Below are 17,475 nucleotides of genomic sequence, written 5' to 3'. Positions count from 1 at the left end.
ACCTGATTCAGATTCTGTGTCTCCCTCTCTCTGCCCCTTCCCCACTTATGCTCTGTCTCTCAAAAATGAATAAATGTTAAATATATATACATATATATACATATATAGACTATGGTTTCAATACATTAAATAAATTATATATATATATATATATGTATATATATATATATATATATATATATATATATATATATATATATATATAAAATCCCAAATAGGACACATTTACCTTTTTCTCTACCTGCTTGGTCCCCATTGACCGTTAGTGTGTGACCTCAACAGAGAGGAAAATGGATTTTTTAAATAATACTAAATAATCCAGATCCTGGCAGATACATTAAAAATGAAGGCAGGATTGTCAATCTAAAGGCAAAAGGATACCACTGTATCATTCATGAACTCCCTGAAATCACATGCAGTTTAAATGCACTCTTCTTTTCTATCCACCATTATTTATTACCCCAATTTTAATGTTTTTAGGCAAAGCATAACACATAGCTCCAAGCATAGCTCAGTAGCCATCTCTCCTGCACTGAGTCTTTTAACCCTATTTTGATATTTTGTGTGTCTCTACACTGCTTTGTAATCATATTTGTGCTTTTATCCTTTACCTACTCCCTCTTTATCAATTTTCATTTATCTTTAAAATGAAGATAGACAGGGGTCCCTGGGTGGCTCCGACCGTAAAGTGTCCAACTTCGGCACAGGTCATGATCTCACAGTCATGAGTTCACGCCCCGCATCGGGCTCTGTGCTGACAGCTCGGAGCCTGGAGCCTGCTTCCGATTCTGTGTCTCCCTCGCTCTCTGCCCCTCCCCTGCTCACACTCTGTCTCTCCCTCTCTCTCAAAAATAAATAAACAGTTAAAAAAATTTTAAATGAGGATAGACAAACAAACAAATATTATGCAATGAATGTGTGAAGTGATACTGACGTAATGGTCATGGCTACTGAAATTTTGAATGTGCTGCTATGGTTTCCTTTATTTTCGACATATTACACACAAAGAAATCCTAAGTAACTACCTAGCAGAATCCAAGAAAGAAAATGGCTGCAAAAATATGACATCAAGGAATTTGTGCAAGACTTTACGCTTAAGCAAATAGAGAGTTTTGTTCTTCACAATGGAGTAACCACATTCTGATAGAATACATTATTAAATTTAGAATGTGAAGCGCAAATAAAATACACTGGGAAGATCAACACATGTTAGGAACAGTATAAAATGCAGCTTGAACTAATAAGGGTTTGGATCTACTTAGTTATGCTAAATTGAAATATATCTACAAAGTGAACTCTGGTTTCCTATGACTATGGTTTCAATACATTAAATGCTTAAGCAGATCTCGCACTTAAATCATACCCTTGTGGCTTAAGGGTACTGATGATCTTGTGCACATGGACAAAACAGTGAAGTTAGGAATCACAGGTACACATTTATATTTTGAAGACCAACTTAAGATTGTGAAAAGTAATTTTTCTGTAAATATTGTTCTCTAATTTCTATCTTTTCTGTTGTTGCTTCCCTCTCCCAATTATGAAAACTTCAGTTCATTTTGTTTGCACAATTTGTTGCCAAGGCATAGGAACAAACCTACTATCAGGCCAACAGGGTAGTCCAAGGTGCCAAAATCTTGTTTAAAAATACATTATCCTGAAAGTGATTGAGCTTGCTTTTATGCACATCACAGTGTACCACACGCTCATCTTTCTGGCGGCATGTGTGTGTTTGGGATGGAAAAGTCCTTTGTAACAGGTCATTTCCTGTAACAATCACTTATATTTTGGTTTAGTCAGAGAACTAACATTTGTTTCACAGACCTTCTCCTCTACCAGCTCAACTTCAAGCTGAATGCGGTTCTTTTGGAACATGCTAAATTTCCTCAGAGAGACCTAGTGGTTACGTACAGGATCGTTCCTACAGCCGGCATGATGTGTGGTGTGATTCTGGCCTGCCTCATCGTGGCACTACACAAGCAACCGGCAGTCACTGCTGTCCCTAGAAAACCACAGTGACTGGAAACACTGTCTTTGTGGCTGTGCCAGAATGAATTCCTATTATCAGTTCCTGCCTCAGATATCCATTCATGATTCATAATTTCACTCCTTGAACCTAAGCTCCATTGCAATGTGACAACTCAACAAAGAAGAAAGTAAGTGTCGCCACATGAATGTCATCCCAAGCTTACACACAAACATGTCTTTGGTTATTAGAGCTTCATATTCACACTGGGGTAACTTCTCATACCTCTAACATTTCACAAGCACTCACTGAAATGTTGATAAATTGAAAAGATGGCATCTCCTTCTTTGTACAGTCTTTTGCCAGCCTCCCCAAAATTGCCATGCAGTATTATATAATACTTCCTTAGCTAGATTCCAAGAATTCTATAAGCTGTAATTTAATCCTAGGGAAACCAGAGGATATTAAATGATCTAAACTGTCTTAGCCAGAAATCTCTGATTTGGCTGCCCTTTGAAGTTTCTATCTGAAACTTTTTGATGTCTTAATATTGTTTTAGAAATTAGGGGGGAGAGTTGACTTTGTAAATCATTTTAGGATTGCAAAAATGACATTATGATGATGAATGGCATAAAGCTTTAAAAAAAAGTTTCTCTGAATATTAAATTAATCACAAACCAAGGCTGTCTAACATTAGCTCCTGATAACGTAGAGATCTTGTGGCATTCCAGATGCTCTATGAAACAGAAATATTCTGTCTCTATTATGAGCACCTTTCCACATCTGCAATTCTGTTATACAATAAAGTCTTGTTCTTTTGTTGCAAGATTGCCCTGGTTCATTTTTTTATTATTAATTTAAACCATGTGGGTAAAGGGTAATCCAGTAAGCCATAGGATTTCAGATCAGAGCTTTCATACAATCACATGTAACACCAAACATCTGGATATTTAGATGGATAGGATAGGAAAAAAAAATTAAAAGAACGAAAGCATTGTCTGAATGAATAGATATTAATTGTATTTAATTTTATACACTTTGAATACAACATATTCTTCACATACCTTCTATTAACAATGGCCAGGTTACAGAAATTAAAAACCATAACCCAATTGCATCAGCCACATATAAATATATAATAACCAAATTGCTTTCAGTAAAAAGACCTTAAAATTATTATAAATTGCTTAAGTAACCTAGAATCACTTTTACTATATCTAAAAGCAAGTTTAACAATCCACTTAAAGAGAACATAATATACAAGTTTTCTTGGAGCACTAAGTCACATGGCTGTCTATTTAACATAAAACCTGTCCCAGAAACATTTCCCCTCTAAGGCATATTACTCAATTATACACAATAATTAATGTTTGCCTTCCTCTATTTTTTGCCAATCCCTACACATTTCCTATCCCTGCTTCCATAAAAGTTTTGATAAAAAGGAAGTCATGATGATGTACAATTGGAAAAAAATCTTGTTTGAAATCTTTACATTCTTCCAAGCTACCTAAAACTTAAAGACAATGAATAATATAAAGGAAATTTCTAAGAATCTTGCCAGTGAATGATTCTCTCCTGCATTTCAGAAGTCTGTTTAAAGCAAAGCAAAAAGGTACACTTAAGAAGGAAAACTTGTCCTTCTTAGTAAAATACTAGATTAATATCATTCATATTAAAATGAGATTAAGAACAGTAAAAAGACCTATTCAGTACCAAAGAGGGAGGCATAATAGGTCTATCCCCCCAAAAAAGTTAAAGTTGAAAATCATATAAAATTATATAAAGTTCCTACTGCAGTCCAAATCAATTTATTTCCAAAGCATGATGCAGATACCAAGGCAGCTATTCTTAAAGGTTTGCCTGAATGGATGTTATTTGCATTCTGTAATCCAGATGCTGTGTATTTTACTGCATTTGCCAGGTGTGGACATTCAAAAGTAAAAACCTAAAGATCAAAGAAACAAAGGCTGATCCTGTTGAAATGTTTAGCCACAAGTCATTCATATGACTAGAGATTTTTTGTTTCATGAGGTGTTTACATCCTTTGTTGTTAAAGCTATTTATTACCTTTGAAAACAGTTCACCTCCCTTTTTGGAATACTATAGAGTGTGATAAGGTCTTAATGTGTGTTAAGGGAACATCCACATTTGCAAAGGTGATCCAAATGCCACCACTATTACTGCAAAAATAAATTCAATCTTTGGGGTTAGAAAATAAAAACAGGTCAATGTTTTAACAAAGAGGGGGCTCAGGCCCATAAGTAAAATATGATATAAACTAGATATATATGGAAACACAAAAGCAAAGTAAACGAGAAGAAAATTTTTTGAAAACCCAACTAGCCTCCAAAAGGTGGTTAAACAAGAGAGGGCTGAAGCCACAAGTTATAATTTCTGTGGCACCATGCTCTTTTTCTCCTGATCAGCCTCAGGAGTTGACCCTCTGACTTTAGCATCTTCTTATTCCTTAACTCAACAAATATTTACTGAGTACTTTCTTTCTTTATGCCACACAATGTACACACCAGCGAAAACAAGCTCCCTTAAGGAGCTTACCATCTACTGGCAGAGACAAAGGCGTTGCATTTTTCAGTAGAGTAGGACAGGGGTTAGATTGAGCAAAATTCAGGCAGTCACACAAACATTAAGAAAGGAGACATCTAACTTTTTAATGCATCTGAGCAGACTTTCCAAAGTGATTTCTATTCTCAGATTAGAAAAATACATGTTTCTCATTAGTCAGAGAAAGGGTTAGGGGTGAGGGACCCTGGCAGGAGGAAGGGACGTGCAGCTTCCCAGAGATGAGGCAGCCCAACAAATATATGTAACCACACACAGAAAATGAGGACTCTAAGGCAAGCAATGGGGAGACTTAATGAATAAGAGGTAAAAAAAAAAATCTCCAGATCATGACGAATTTTATATCTTATTTCATCTTTTTTTCCCCAGGAAGGGAGTCATCTCAACTCAGCCTGTACTGTTCCATACTCAGTTCAACCTTAAGCAATAAATTCTTTAAGTATCATCTGAGGACTTACAGTCTTTCACTACCTGGCCCAAACTGCAAGGCATACATTCTTCCAAGATACAAAAGTATTCTATTTAAAATGAAAGAAATACACAGAGAACATTTTACACTGGCATCCAAATATTTACTACTTACTCAAGAAAATATTTTTTTTAATCATCTGCAAATAGCAGTGGGAAGGACTGGGAAGGACTGGGATTCTACTGGACGCTTTGCTCAAAAATAGAGAAAATAGAGACTTAATCTGCTTGTAAACAATCTTTCTTGCTGCTACCTTTTATTTCCATTCTTATGATTCATATGGTGATAATTAAATTAATATTAATAAATTGGGCATCAGGCATCTAATATCTTCCAGACATTGCCATGGGTTTTTCATGAGTTCTCTATTTGTTCTTCACAATACAGACTTATAAACTCATTACAGTCATTATCTTCATTTTACAGAGTAAGATACTGAGTGTCAGCTATCTAGGTAGATCACAGGTGTGTTCAATACAGATTTAGGACACAAAGGTAGGACATATGAAAGTACACAAATATGCATGGTAAGTTTTCATACATTCTGATAATATACACACAGTCCCAGATGGAGAAATGAATAAAGATTCATCTCACAAAACAAAAATTTCCCAGGTCTATATGGTCCCACAGAGAAATGCTAACTGTTTTCTGGGGAATGATGAAAGAATTCCTAAGAGATACATTCTCCAGCATTATAACAACAGAATCATTTTCAGGTTCATCAGATTCATCCACAGCTGCAAATACATTTGTCTCTATTTCTTTCTGGAATTCTTTGGCCAATAGGTCCCTGCAATGATTAGTTTCAAACTCAGTCCAATCCCTAAACATTTAGCAACTACTTATTATTTCCTGCTTTTTGCCCCTGTTATAGATAGAAATAAACTATTTTAGTAAGAAGAGAGTCCACATGGTCCCATTGACACATTTTGTTTTAATACAATTACCCATAACATCCCATAAGCCTGAGCAACTATTTGGAGATCAAGTGTTCCTATTATCTAGTACTGAATATGAGTCATCTCCAAAACTTAATGGCTTAAAACAATTATTTCTCTCACATTGTTCTGTGAGTTGACTGAGTTCAATTGAAGTGGCTCTTCTTTGGGGTCTCTCATTTCATTATAGGGAAAGAGGGGCTGAGGTTATCTCAAGGTTTCTTCACTCACATGTCTGACACCTGTACTGAAATGGCTGGGATAGCCAGGGGCTAACCAGACATCCATACGGGTCTCCAGGTGGCCCAATGAGTTTCTTCATAGCATGAATCTCCAGCAAAGTCTTCTTACATGGAAGCTTTTTGCACTCACAACGAGCATTCCACGACATTATCATTGGAAACTACCAGTTTCTTAAAAGCTAGACTTGGAAAGAGACACAAGGTCACATTGTCATACTGTACTGATCAGAAAAGTCACCAAGCTCACTTAGATTCCAGAAGTGGGGATAAGACCCTAAACCTCAATGAAAATAAAGCTCAAGTAATTTGTGACAACTTTTAATCTATGATACTAAACTCTTGGCTTGAAATAAGGCCTTAATTTATTATTATTATTATTATTATTATTATTATTATTATTATTTCAAAATTAATCTTGAAAATCTTAAAATTGATTTCAAAGAATTTTAAGTTCCTAAATGTCTAAAAGGAGAAAAAGAAAAAGTATTGAAATTCAATATGTTTAATCATTGTTCATAGGAAGAAAGTGATTTATATTGTATTAGATATTTAAGTTTGAATTAGCCTAAAACTAGTACAAAACGGTGACCAGTAGTTCAAGTGTACATATTCATGTTAGCCACTAGTCTGAAAATTTGATGGATGGTGTTATTTGGGGATTATAACCTCGATTCAGTTCAGAAGAATTGGCAAAGATGCCAAGATTCAAGATTAGAGGGAAGAAAATGGCAATTCTTTCATAGTACTTAAAATTATTTTGAAAAGTCAGAATTTATGATAGACTGCATAGCAAATAATATGCTCCTTTTGAATGACTTTATAATGATAGCAACAATTTTCATACACTTCCATGGGAGAATTTTTCTTTCCATAAGTATTTTTTAATGACTATTTAAACAATACTTGATATTCACACAGAATTTAAACCACACTATAATGGCTTGATTCACTTCATTAGTAAGTCTGTGGGAAAATCAGTGGCCCCTTAATTTGGGACTAAAAGGTTTCTTCCTCTGGCCTTTAATTTAAATTCCCAGGGAGAAGCATAGGATGTGAGTCTTTAGAGTTACATATATGAAGTTAGATTATCTCAAATCCAGTTTTAACAGCACTGTTTTATGCTAAATAAAATTTATGATCCAATCCACAAGAGAAGGTATGCAAACACTGTTTGCAACAATAAGGAATAGGAGATCTGTGAGTCCACCACTGGGAAGAGGACAGATAAAGTGTACATATGCCTATTATAAACCACTGTCTGGCTTGGGGAAATATTGAATAGGCATTTAAAAAGTAACAGAGATCTTAAAATGTAATGCTAAATAGAAGAAAATAAGAAAATTAGACCTATATAGTGATACAATTTATGTAAGCTAAAAATCCCCACAACAATACACATAATTTTTAAAAGAACAAATACAAACAGTAGGATGTTCTCAAACAGGGTGAGAACATAGGATGGAAATTGAAGATAAAATGGGGTAAATGATTTTTTTAAACAGAGGAAATTTGCCCTGACCAATGACATGATTTGCTACAAAGTGAGAAGTTATGCTTGATTTAGACCTTGTCACCAAATAAGCAAATTATGAACCAATTACTATCATCTATTTTTAGGTTTACATGACTAGATATTATAGATTCTATTCTGCAGATTGATAAATACAACTACTTATTGGTTAAATGTCATATCGGACAAAGGAAACTATTATAACATCATTACACATAAAAGTCAGTCATATCAAAATAATTTTTAATATCGAACCAAAAGGCAACTTGCTAAAATCTCCCAAGATCTATTCACACTTTTCTAGCCCATGTTAACAGCCTCTGTTAACATGCATATTTTAAGGTTGGCCTATGTCCAAACAACTGCTTTAGGAGATTGATCATAAAGGCATATTAATTCCAAGAGGATTCTGGGAGTATAGTGGAATAGGAAGCACCAGGAACCTGTGTCCCCACCTAGACTACAATAGCACTAGCAAAATATGTCTGATGCAACTATTTTGGGACCCTAGAGACCAGGAGGGTTTGCAATCTACAAAAAGGCTTAGAAGGTCAACTGTGGTTAATTTTGGTCAATTTCAGCTCTTGGCACAATAACAGGAACCTGGTGCCTATTCCCCAGCCACATAACAGGCAGCCATGCAGGCATTCCAGGAACAGCTAATACACAGTTTCCAAAAACCACAGTGGGTAAAAAGGACCCTGTCTTCCAAATATCAGGGATCTGTGCTCTGATTGCTGACTGCGGCTTCTAATCACAAAGATGTAGACAAAGAGGCAGGTGGCCATTTTTGCTGTACCACCCCCCTGTTGCAAGCCCTTGCCCTATAAAACTCTTAGAAGAAAACACAGGGGAAAAACTTCACGGCATTGGATTTGGCAATGATTTCTTGAATATGACACCAAAGGTACAGGCAACAAAATAAAAAACAGAAAATTAGACTTCATGAAAATTTAAAAATTATGTACATTTAAAGACACTATCAGCAGATTACAAAGCAAGCCCACAGAATGGGATATAATATTTACAAAACATATATCTGATAATTTATTAATATCCAGAATATATAGATAACTCCCAAAACTCAACAACAACAAAAACCCAATTTGGAAACAGGCAAAGAACTTGAATAGACATTTCGCTAAAGAAAATACACAAAGAACTATAAGACATGAAAAGATGGTTAACATCGCTAATCATTAGGGAAAGACAAATGAAAATTACAATGAGATACTACCACCTCATATACTTTAGGATAGCTACCATTAAAAACAAACAAAAAAAAACTCAAAAAAATAACAAGTGTTGACAAGGATGTAGAGAAACTGGCCTTGTGCACTGTTGGTGACAATGTATAGCTGCTGTGGAAAACAGTATGATGGTTCCTCAAAAAGTTTAAAATAGAATTACTATATGATCTAGTAATTCCACTTCCAAGTATATACCAAAAAGAATACAAAGCAAGGTCTTTAAGAGATATGTGTACATCCATGTTCATAGCAGCATTAGTTACAGTAGCTTAAACATGAAAGCAACTCAAGTACTCATCAATGGATGAATAGAGAAAATATAATATATAAATACAATGGAATATTATTTAGACTCAAACAGGAAGGAGATTCTAACATGCTACAACATGGATGAACCTAGAGAACACTGTTCTAAGTGAAATATGCCAGTTACAAAAGACAAATATTTTATTCTTCCAATTAAGTGAAGTACTCAGAATAGTCAAAAATCATAGAGACACAAAGTAGAATGGAGGCTGCCATGCGCTGAGGGAAGGGAGATTAAAGAGTTATTGTTTAATGGGTATAGTGTTTCAGTTTTACAAGACGAGACAAGTTCTAAAGCTGGATGGTGGTGATAGTTGCACAATATGAATGTATTTAATACCGTTAAACTGTACAGTTAAAATGGGTGAGATGGTAAATTTTATGTGAGGTATATTTTACCTCTAAAAAAAGGGAGAAAAGGGGAGGAAGGGGTAAGGAAGGCTCATAGCAATCGAGGATCTATTACAACTCAGAAATACAGCTAAACACTCATCAATTCCTTGATTAAAGCCAGATCAGTTGCCTGAGAGTGATTTACCATGGCTATTGGCTTTGCCTTCTGGCCTGTGTTTACAGCTGAATAACTTTCTCTGTCTGCTTCATGTCTATGAAAGATAGAAGACCCAGAGATCTCTTATCATCATAAGATGACTCTCTGCTTGTTATGTTCAAGTTAGTATATTTTCTTTAAAAGCCAGGTGGGTTTCTTGCTTATCAAATTATAATCCATACCACCCTGCATATGAATGAAGTAAAGCTGAATCAACAAGGAAAGGAAAAGCTTATTTATGACTTTAGACAGTTGTGAGAATTTATGTTAAAATTCAAACTTCATAATATAGTCGACAATAATGCTTTTATACATTTTTCTAGCATGGATTTATATGCAGAACATTTTAATTGTTTTTGATAGCATTATGTAAATTGGTTGTAAATGTCTAAGAAATTTTGAATAACATTTGTTGATATTGATAAATTCAGAGTTAATTTTAAATTTTATAATTCTTGAATTCAATATTATCACAAGAGTTAGAGAATTTAATTAACTTAAACACAAGTTTAAATCTGATGTTCTTCCAGGGCGTCTTGGTAGCTCAGTCAGTTAAGCATTCAATTCTTGATTTCAGCTCAGGTTATGATCTCATGGTTCATGGATCAAGCCCTGACAGTGCAGAGCCTGCTTGGGATTCTGGGATTCTCTCTCTCTCTCTCTCTCTCTCTCCCTCTCTCTCTCTCTCTCTCTCTCTCTCTGCCCCTTCCCTAGTCATGCTCTTTCCCTTTCAGAATAAACATTTTTTTAAAACTGATGTTTTTCCCTTAAGTTCATATCAATTCCTCTGAAAAATATGAATCGGTTTCGTCAAAATGAATGTAAATGCTAAAGGAAAATGATTTGTGGTTCTTAATTACATTTTTTGAAAACTTTTAAGTATATTTCAAACAATTTGGGTATATAAATCTTCTTTTTCAACTGTAAGTTTTATGAAATTTAAATATAGATCAAGTACACCCAATGAAAATTTAGTGTCCAATTTGAGATGTGCTGTAAGTACAAAATATACTTTGGATCTTAAATAGTACTAAAAGATTGGAACATATCTCATTAATAATGCATATTTTAATTAACTGTTAAAATGATATTATTTTGACATACTGCATTAAATACAATATATTATTGAAATTAATTTCACCCATTTTATATGTGGTTATGTGTCAATTATCAATTTATTGCCTATGAGCTCAAAATTCACTCTCCAGTACTTGTTCTTAACAATGGATGGGATTCTTTTTTTTTTTTTAACGTTTTATTTTATTTTTTTAAAAGATAGACAGGGACGGAGCATGAGCAAGGGAGGGGCAGAGAGGGAGTCACAAAATCCAAAGCAGGCTCCAACGCTCTGAGCTGTCAGCAAAGAGCCTGATACAGGGCTCGAACCCACAAAAGCGAGATCATGACCTGAGTAAAAGTTGGATGCTCAACCAACTGAGCCACCTAGGCACCCTGCAAGGGACTGAATTCTTAAAGCATTTTGCCTTTACAGTCCACATGCTTTCAAACTTTGTCTGAGGGTGTTAGATGCTGCGGGATGAAGAGGACGCCTCTACTTGATTCCGAATGCTGAGCTCTTGGTTTTTATCTTGCTCTTGCTGCACAGTCATCAGTAGTATGGATATTTAGGACATCTGGTGGTACTCTGCCCTAGTCAAGTTTCTAGAGAACACAATCCCTCAGCAACCTCAACTTTGGAGTAGTGCCCCCTTTGCAAGATTATCCTTCCTTGAGTACTCTTCCTCAGGTCTAGGGTATCTTTTACAGTTTTCCTTATATCTTCATAGTTACTCTTCTTTCTCAATAATTCTTCATATTAAACTATATGTGATTTATGTCTCTTGATTAGACTCAAATCGTTATAGGGTACAGGTACAGAAAATTTGTAATAACCTATGTGGCTTGCATTGTGTTTATTTCAGGTAGTGTTGCTGTGAAGCATTTAACTAGGGAAGGCAGAGAGATGGGAAGAAGCAGAAAGTGTTGAAAACAGTAATTTAAAATTTTTAATTATAGGAGTGCCTGGGTGGCTCAGTCAGTTAAGCATCCAACTTCAGCTCAGGTCATGATCTCACAGTTCATGGGTTCAAGATCCATGTGTGGGCTGACAGCTCAGAGCCTGGAACCTGCTTTGGATTCTGTGTCTCCCTCTCTCTATGCCCCTTCCTCTATCATGCTCTATTTCTCTGTCTCTGTCTCTGTCTCTCTCTCTCTCAAAAATAAACATTTTTTAATTAAAATTTTTAATTATATTTAAATAAAATTAAGAACTGAAAAATCATTTCAGACTTCAAGAGACAAATGAATTGTTTCAACTGAAACTTCAAAATGATATGGAAATAAGACTCTACCTATTAAGATTCAAAGATTTTGATGGAGAAAGTCTGGAAGTCTTACCTGAGAGGTCACAGTATTTATTCCACTGAAAGGTAGTTTAAGCCACACCTCAACTGAAGAAAATAGAGAAGAAGATGCAGAAATGATTTTTTTAAAAAAAAGGTAAGTCTTTATACAAAATAGCTATGTTTGGAAAAGGTCAATGCAATATCAAAAATGACAATTTGTACAATTAAGCCATGATCAAAATATGAATATCTGAAAAAAATAGTCTGTTTACTCCTTACAAACTACTAGTCCAAGCCTCAATTAGCATAAGTGAGCATAAATTAAACCATAAAATAAAACCACATCTTAACCTTATAATGTGAATTGAGATGAGCAACAAACATTCAGATATAAACAATCCACTTAGAAATGTATGATACTCCTTAGAAAAAGGACTAATCGTTATTGTCTATTCAGAATGGCCCCACCAAATCATTTAAAGTTAGGTGAATCTCATTGATTAAGAAGACAATAACTAATACTGTCTATATGAGCAATGTTATAATCATATTGATTTCATGTCTGATGGGAGACATATCTAATACTACTCCTTGGTCCAAAAATTCTAATTAATTTTTCTCTATGTGGTCTAAAAATGCATTTGGATATTTTAACATAATAACTAAATGTCTTCCTAACATGAGATATAGACCATCATATTAATCAATAACAACAGTCAGCAAAAGAAGGGAGGGGAATTTTACAGCAATGTAAATTCCAGTGCACTCTAACTATAATTTCAGTCATGCAAGGGCCAGAATATTAAGCCATCAAAAAAATAATCCATGAGAAAACTGCTGATTCCATGTTTTCTTGTACTGAGTATAGCCCTAAAAATATGTTTTAGAAAGTTTGTTTAGTATTATATAACTACTGGGGTTATGTGGTTTTCATATTTTGTAGTCTATTTACCAAAACCATTGGTCCTACATTTAATTGCTCATCACACAGAAAGGCTTTCTAAGCTTCCAATAATAGAATCAGGCTAAATTTCATCAAAGTTTAAGATAAGAATTGCATCAGGTTACATAGAGATGATAAGTATAATCAAGACATTTTTACAAGCATGCTCAGTACATGAGATCCATTAAAAAATACTAATTAAAATTATGATATGAAGGCCTTGTCCAGAGTTACCAAAATCAATTAAAGCAATTACAAATTCGACTTCACAATACTCTACCCACCTTAAATGTTATGTACATAATCTGAACAACAGGGTACAGAGCAATCTCACTGAATTGCTGGTGGCACAAAACCAGGAGACTGATTTCAAGAAATGCGTAACTGGACACCATGGGCCAGAATCCTAAGCCGATAAAACAACTTTTAAGGTTTGGGGAATTCCCAGTCTACACCTCAAGAACCCAGATCTATTCTCAAGCCACTGGCAGCCACATTCTTCACACCCACTGGTTTGTGACTCTCACTTTTTTGGTGTGTACCACTCAGTCTGCTGAGTAATCGCACCTCTCATCAACTCTGGAAAGCTAAAAAGGAGCTCAAGGGAAGTTTGGTCTATTAGGGAAACTCTATTTTGTGTATATGTGTGGGTTTTCTTTTGGGTTTTTTGTTTGTTCGGTTTTGGGGTATTTTTGGTAAAAGCAACCTTATTAAAGTGTAGCTGATATATAGTAAATGTCACCTATTTAAACACAAGTTGGTAAGTTTTCACATAGGTATACGTCTGTAAAATTACCACTGCAATCAAAATAATAAGCATATCCATCACCACCAAGTTTCATGTCCTTTTCTAAGTCCTCCCTCCCAACCATATACCCTCATTCACTGGGCAACACTGATTTTCTTGCAGTTATTATAGGTCAGTTCACATTTTCTAAAAATTGACATAAGTGGAATCATAACATGTACTCTGTTCTGTCTTCACTAACTCAGCATAATTATTTTAAGATCCATCTGTGTTGTAGTATGTATCAATAATCCATCCCTTTTTATTACTGAGTAGTATTCCAATTGTTTAGATATACCATTGTTTGTTTACCCATTTATCTGTTGATACGGACTGTTCTCGGGGGGAAGCGGCAAGATGGCGGCTTAGGAGGACGCTGGGCTCACCGCGCGTCCTGCTGATCACTTAGATTCCACCTACACCTGCCTAAATAACCCAGAAAACCGCCAGAGGATTAGCAGAAGGGAGTCGCCGGAGCCAAACACAGACGAGAGGCCCACTGAAGAGGGTAGGAAGGGCGGCGAGGCGGTGCGCGCTCCACGGACTGGCGGGAGGGAGCCGGGGCGGAGGGGCGGCTCGCCAGCCAAGCAGAGCCCCCGAGTCTGGCTGGCAAAAGCGGAGGGGCCTGACGGACTGTGTTCCCACAACAAGCGCGACTTAGCGTCTGGGAGGTCATAAGTTAAAAGCTCTGCTCGGAAAGCGGGAAGGCTGGAGGACAAAGGGAGGGAGAGCTGCTGAGCCCCCTGACGACAGAGCTCAGTTTGGTGGGGAACAAAGGCGCTCACCGGCGCCATCTCCCCCGCCCATCCCCCAGCCAAAATCCCAAAGAGAACCAGTTCCTGCCAGGGAACTTGCTCACTCCGCGCAAACACCCAACTCTGTGCTTCTGCAGAGCCAAACCTCCGGCAGCGGATCTGACTCCCTCCCGCTGCCACAGGGCCCCTCCTGAAGAGGATCACCTAAGGAGAAGCGATCTAAGCCTGCCCCTCCTGCCCCCGTGCACCTTGCCTACCCACCCCAGCTAATACGCCAGATCCCCAGCATCACAAGCCTGGCAGTGTGCAAGTAGCCCAGACAGGCCACGCCACCCCACAGTGAATCCCGCCCCTAGGAGAGGGGAAGAGAAGGCACACACCAGTCTGACTGTGGCCCCAGCGGTGGGCTGGGGGCAGACATCAGGTCTGACTGTGGCTCCGCCCACCAACTCCAGTTACACACCACAGCACAGGGGAAGTGCCCTGCAGGTCCTCACCACGCCAGGGACTATCCAAAATGACCAAGCGGAAGAATTCCCCTCAGAAGAATCTCCAGGAAATAACAACAGCTAATGAGCTGATCAAAAAGGATTTAAATAATATAACAGAAAGTGAATTTAGAATAATAGTCATAAAATTAATCGCTGGGCTTGAAAACAGTATACAGGACACCAGAGAATCTCTTGCTACAGAGATCAAGGGACTAAGGAACAGTCACGAGGAGCTGAAAAACGCTTTAAACGAAATGCATAACAAAATGGAAACCACCACAGCTCAGCTTGAAGAGGCAGAGGAGAGAATAGGTGAACTAGAAGATAAAGTTATGGAAAAAGAGGAAGCTGAGAAAAAGAGAGATAAAAAAATCCAGGAGTATGAGGGGAAAATTAGAGAACTAAGTGATACACTAAAAAGAAATAATATACGCATAATTGGTATCCCAGAGAAGGAAGAGAGAGGGAAAGGTGCTGAAGGGGTACTTGAAGAAATCATAGCTGAGAACTTCCCTGAACTGGGGAAGGAAAAAGGCATTGAAATCCAAGAGGCACAGAGAACTCCCTTCAGACGTAACTTGAATCGATCTTCTGCACGACATATCATAGTGAAACTGGCAAAATACAAGGATAAAGAGAAAATTCTGAAAGCAGCAAGGAGTAAACGTGCCCTCACATATAAAGGGAGACCTATAAGACTCGTGACTGATCTCTCTTTTGAAACTTGGCAGGCCAGAAAGAATTGGCACGAGATTTTCAGGGTGCTAGACAGAAAAAATATGCAGCCGAGAATCCTTTATCCAGCAAGTCTGTCATTTAGAATAGAAGGAGAGATAAAGGTCTTCCCAAACGAACAAAAACTGAAGGAATTTGTCACCACTAAACCAGCCCTACAAGAGATCCTAAGTGGGACCCTGTGAGACAAAGTCCCAGAGACATCACTACAAGCATAAAACATACAGACATCACAATGACTCTAAACCCGTATCTTTCTATAATAACACTGAATGTAAATGAATTAAATGCGCCAACCAAAAGACATAGGGTATCAGAATGGATAAAAAAACAAGACCCATCTATTTGCTGTCTACAAGAGACTCATTTTAGACCTGAGGACACCTTTAGATTGAGAGTGAGGGGATGGAGAACTATTTATCATGCGACTGGAAGCCAAAAGAAAGCTGGAGTAGCCATACTTATATCAGACAAACTAGACTTTAAAGTAAAGGCTGTAACAAGAGATGAAGAAGGACATTATATAATAGTTACAGGGTCTATCCATCAGGAAGAGCTAACAATTATAAATGTCTATGCGCCGAATACCAGAGCCCCCAAATATATAAAACAATTACTCATAAACATAAGCAACCTTATTGATAAGAAGGTGGTCATTGCAGGGGACTTTAACACCCCACTTACAGAAATGGAGAGATCATCTAGACACACAGTCAATAAAGAAACAAGGGCCCTGAATGAGACATTGGATCAGATGGACTTGACAGATATATTTAGAACTCTACATCCCAAAGCAACAGAATATACTTTCTTCTCGAGTGCACATGGAACATTCTCCAAGATAGATCATATACTGGGTCACAAAACAGCCCTTCATAAGTTTACAAGAATTGAAATTATGCCATGCATACTTTCAGACCACAATGCTATGAAGCTTGAAATCAACCACAGAAAAAAGTCTGGAAAACCTCCAAAGGCATAGAGGTTAAAGAACACCCTACTAACGAATGAGTGGGTCAACCAGGCAATTAGAGAAGAAATTAAAAAATATATGGAAACAAACGAAAATGAAAATACAACAATCCAAATGCTTTGGGACGCAGCGAAGGCAGTCCTGAGAGGAAAATACATTGCAATCCAGGCCTATCTCAAGAAACAAGAAAAATCCCAAATACAAAATCTAACAGCACACCTAAAGGAACTAGAAGCAGAACAGCAAAGGCAGCCTAAACCCAGCAGAAGAAGAGAAATAATAAAGATCAGAGCAGAAATAAACAATATAGAATCTAAAAAAACTGTAGAGCAGATCAACGAAACCAAGAGTTGGTTTTTTGAAAAAATAAACAAAATTGACAAACCTCTAGCCAGGCTTCTCAAAAAGAAAAGGGAAATGACCCAAATAGATAAAACCATGAATGAAAATGGAATTATTACAACCAATCCCTCAGAGATACAAACAATTATCAGGGAATACTATGAAAAATTATATGCCAACAAATTGGACAACCTGGAAGAAATGGACAAATTCCTGAACACCCACACTCTTCCAAAACTCAATCAGGAGGAAATAGAAAGCTTGAACAGACCCATAACCAGCGAAGAAATTGA

General features: G+C 36.8%; 1 long non-coding RNA gene across 1 annotated transcript in view; it reads right to left on the bottom strand.

The window, feature by feature from the left end:
• The window catches only part of LOC123383897, a 98,020-nt gene extending 83,752 nt beyond the window's left edge, over positions 1–14,268 (bottom strand). Inside the window, exon 1 of the long non-coding RNA XR_006594258.1 lies at positions 12,209–14,268. This is a non-coding gene — a long non-coding RNA (uncharacterized LOC123383897). The remainder of the gene's footprint in view (positions 1–12,208) is intronic.
• Between the last annotated feature and the right edge of the window lie 3,207 nt (positions 14,269–17,475).

This window comes from Felis catus, chromosome A2, assembly GCF_018350175.1.
Source record: "Felis catus isolate Fca126 chromosome A2, F.catus_Fca126_mat1.0, whole genome shotgun sequence".
NCBI lineage: Eukaryota > Metazoa > Chordata > Mammalia > Carnivora > Felidae > Felis > Felis catus.
This window is presented reverse-complemented; position numbering and strand designations above follow the sequence as displayed.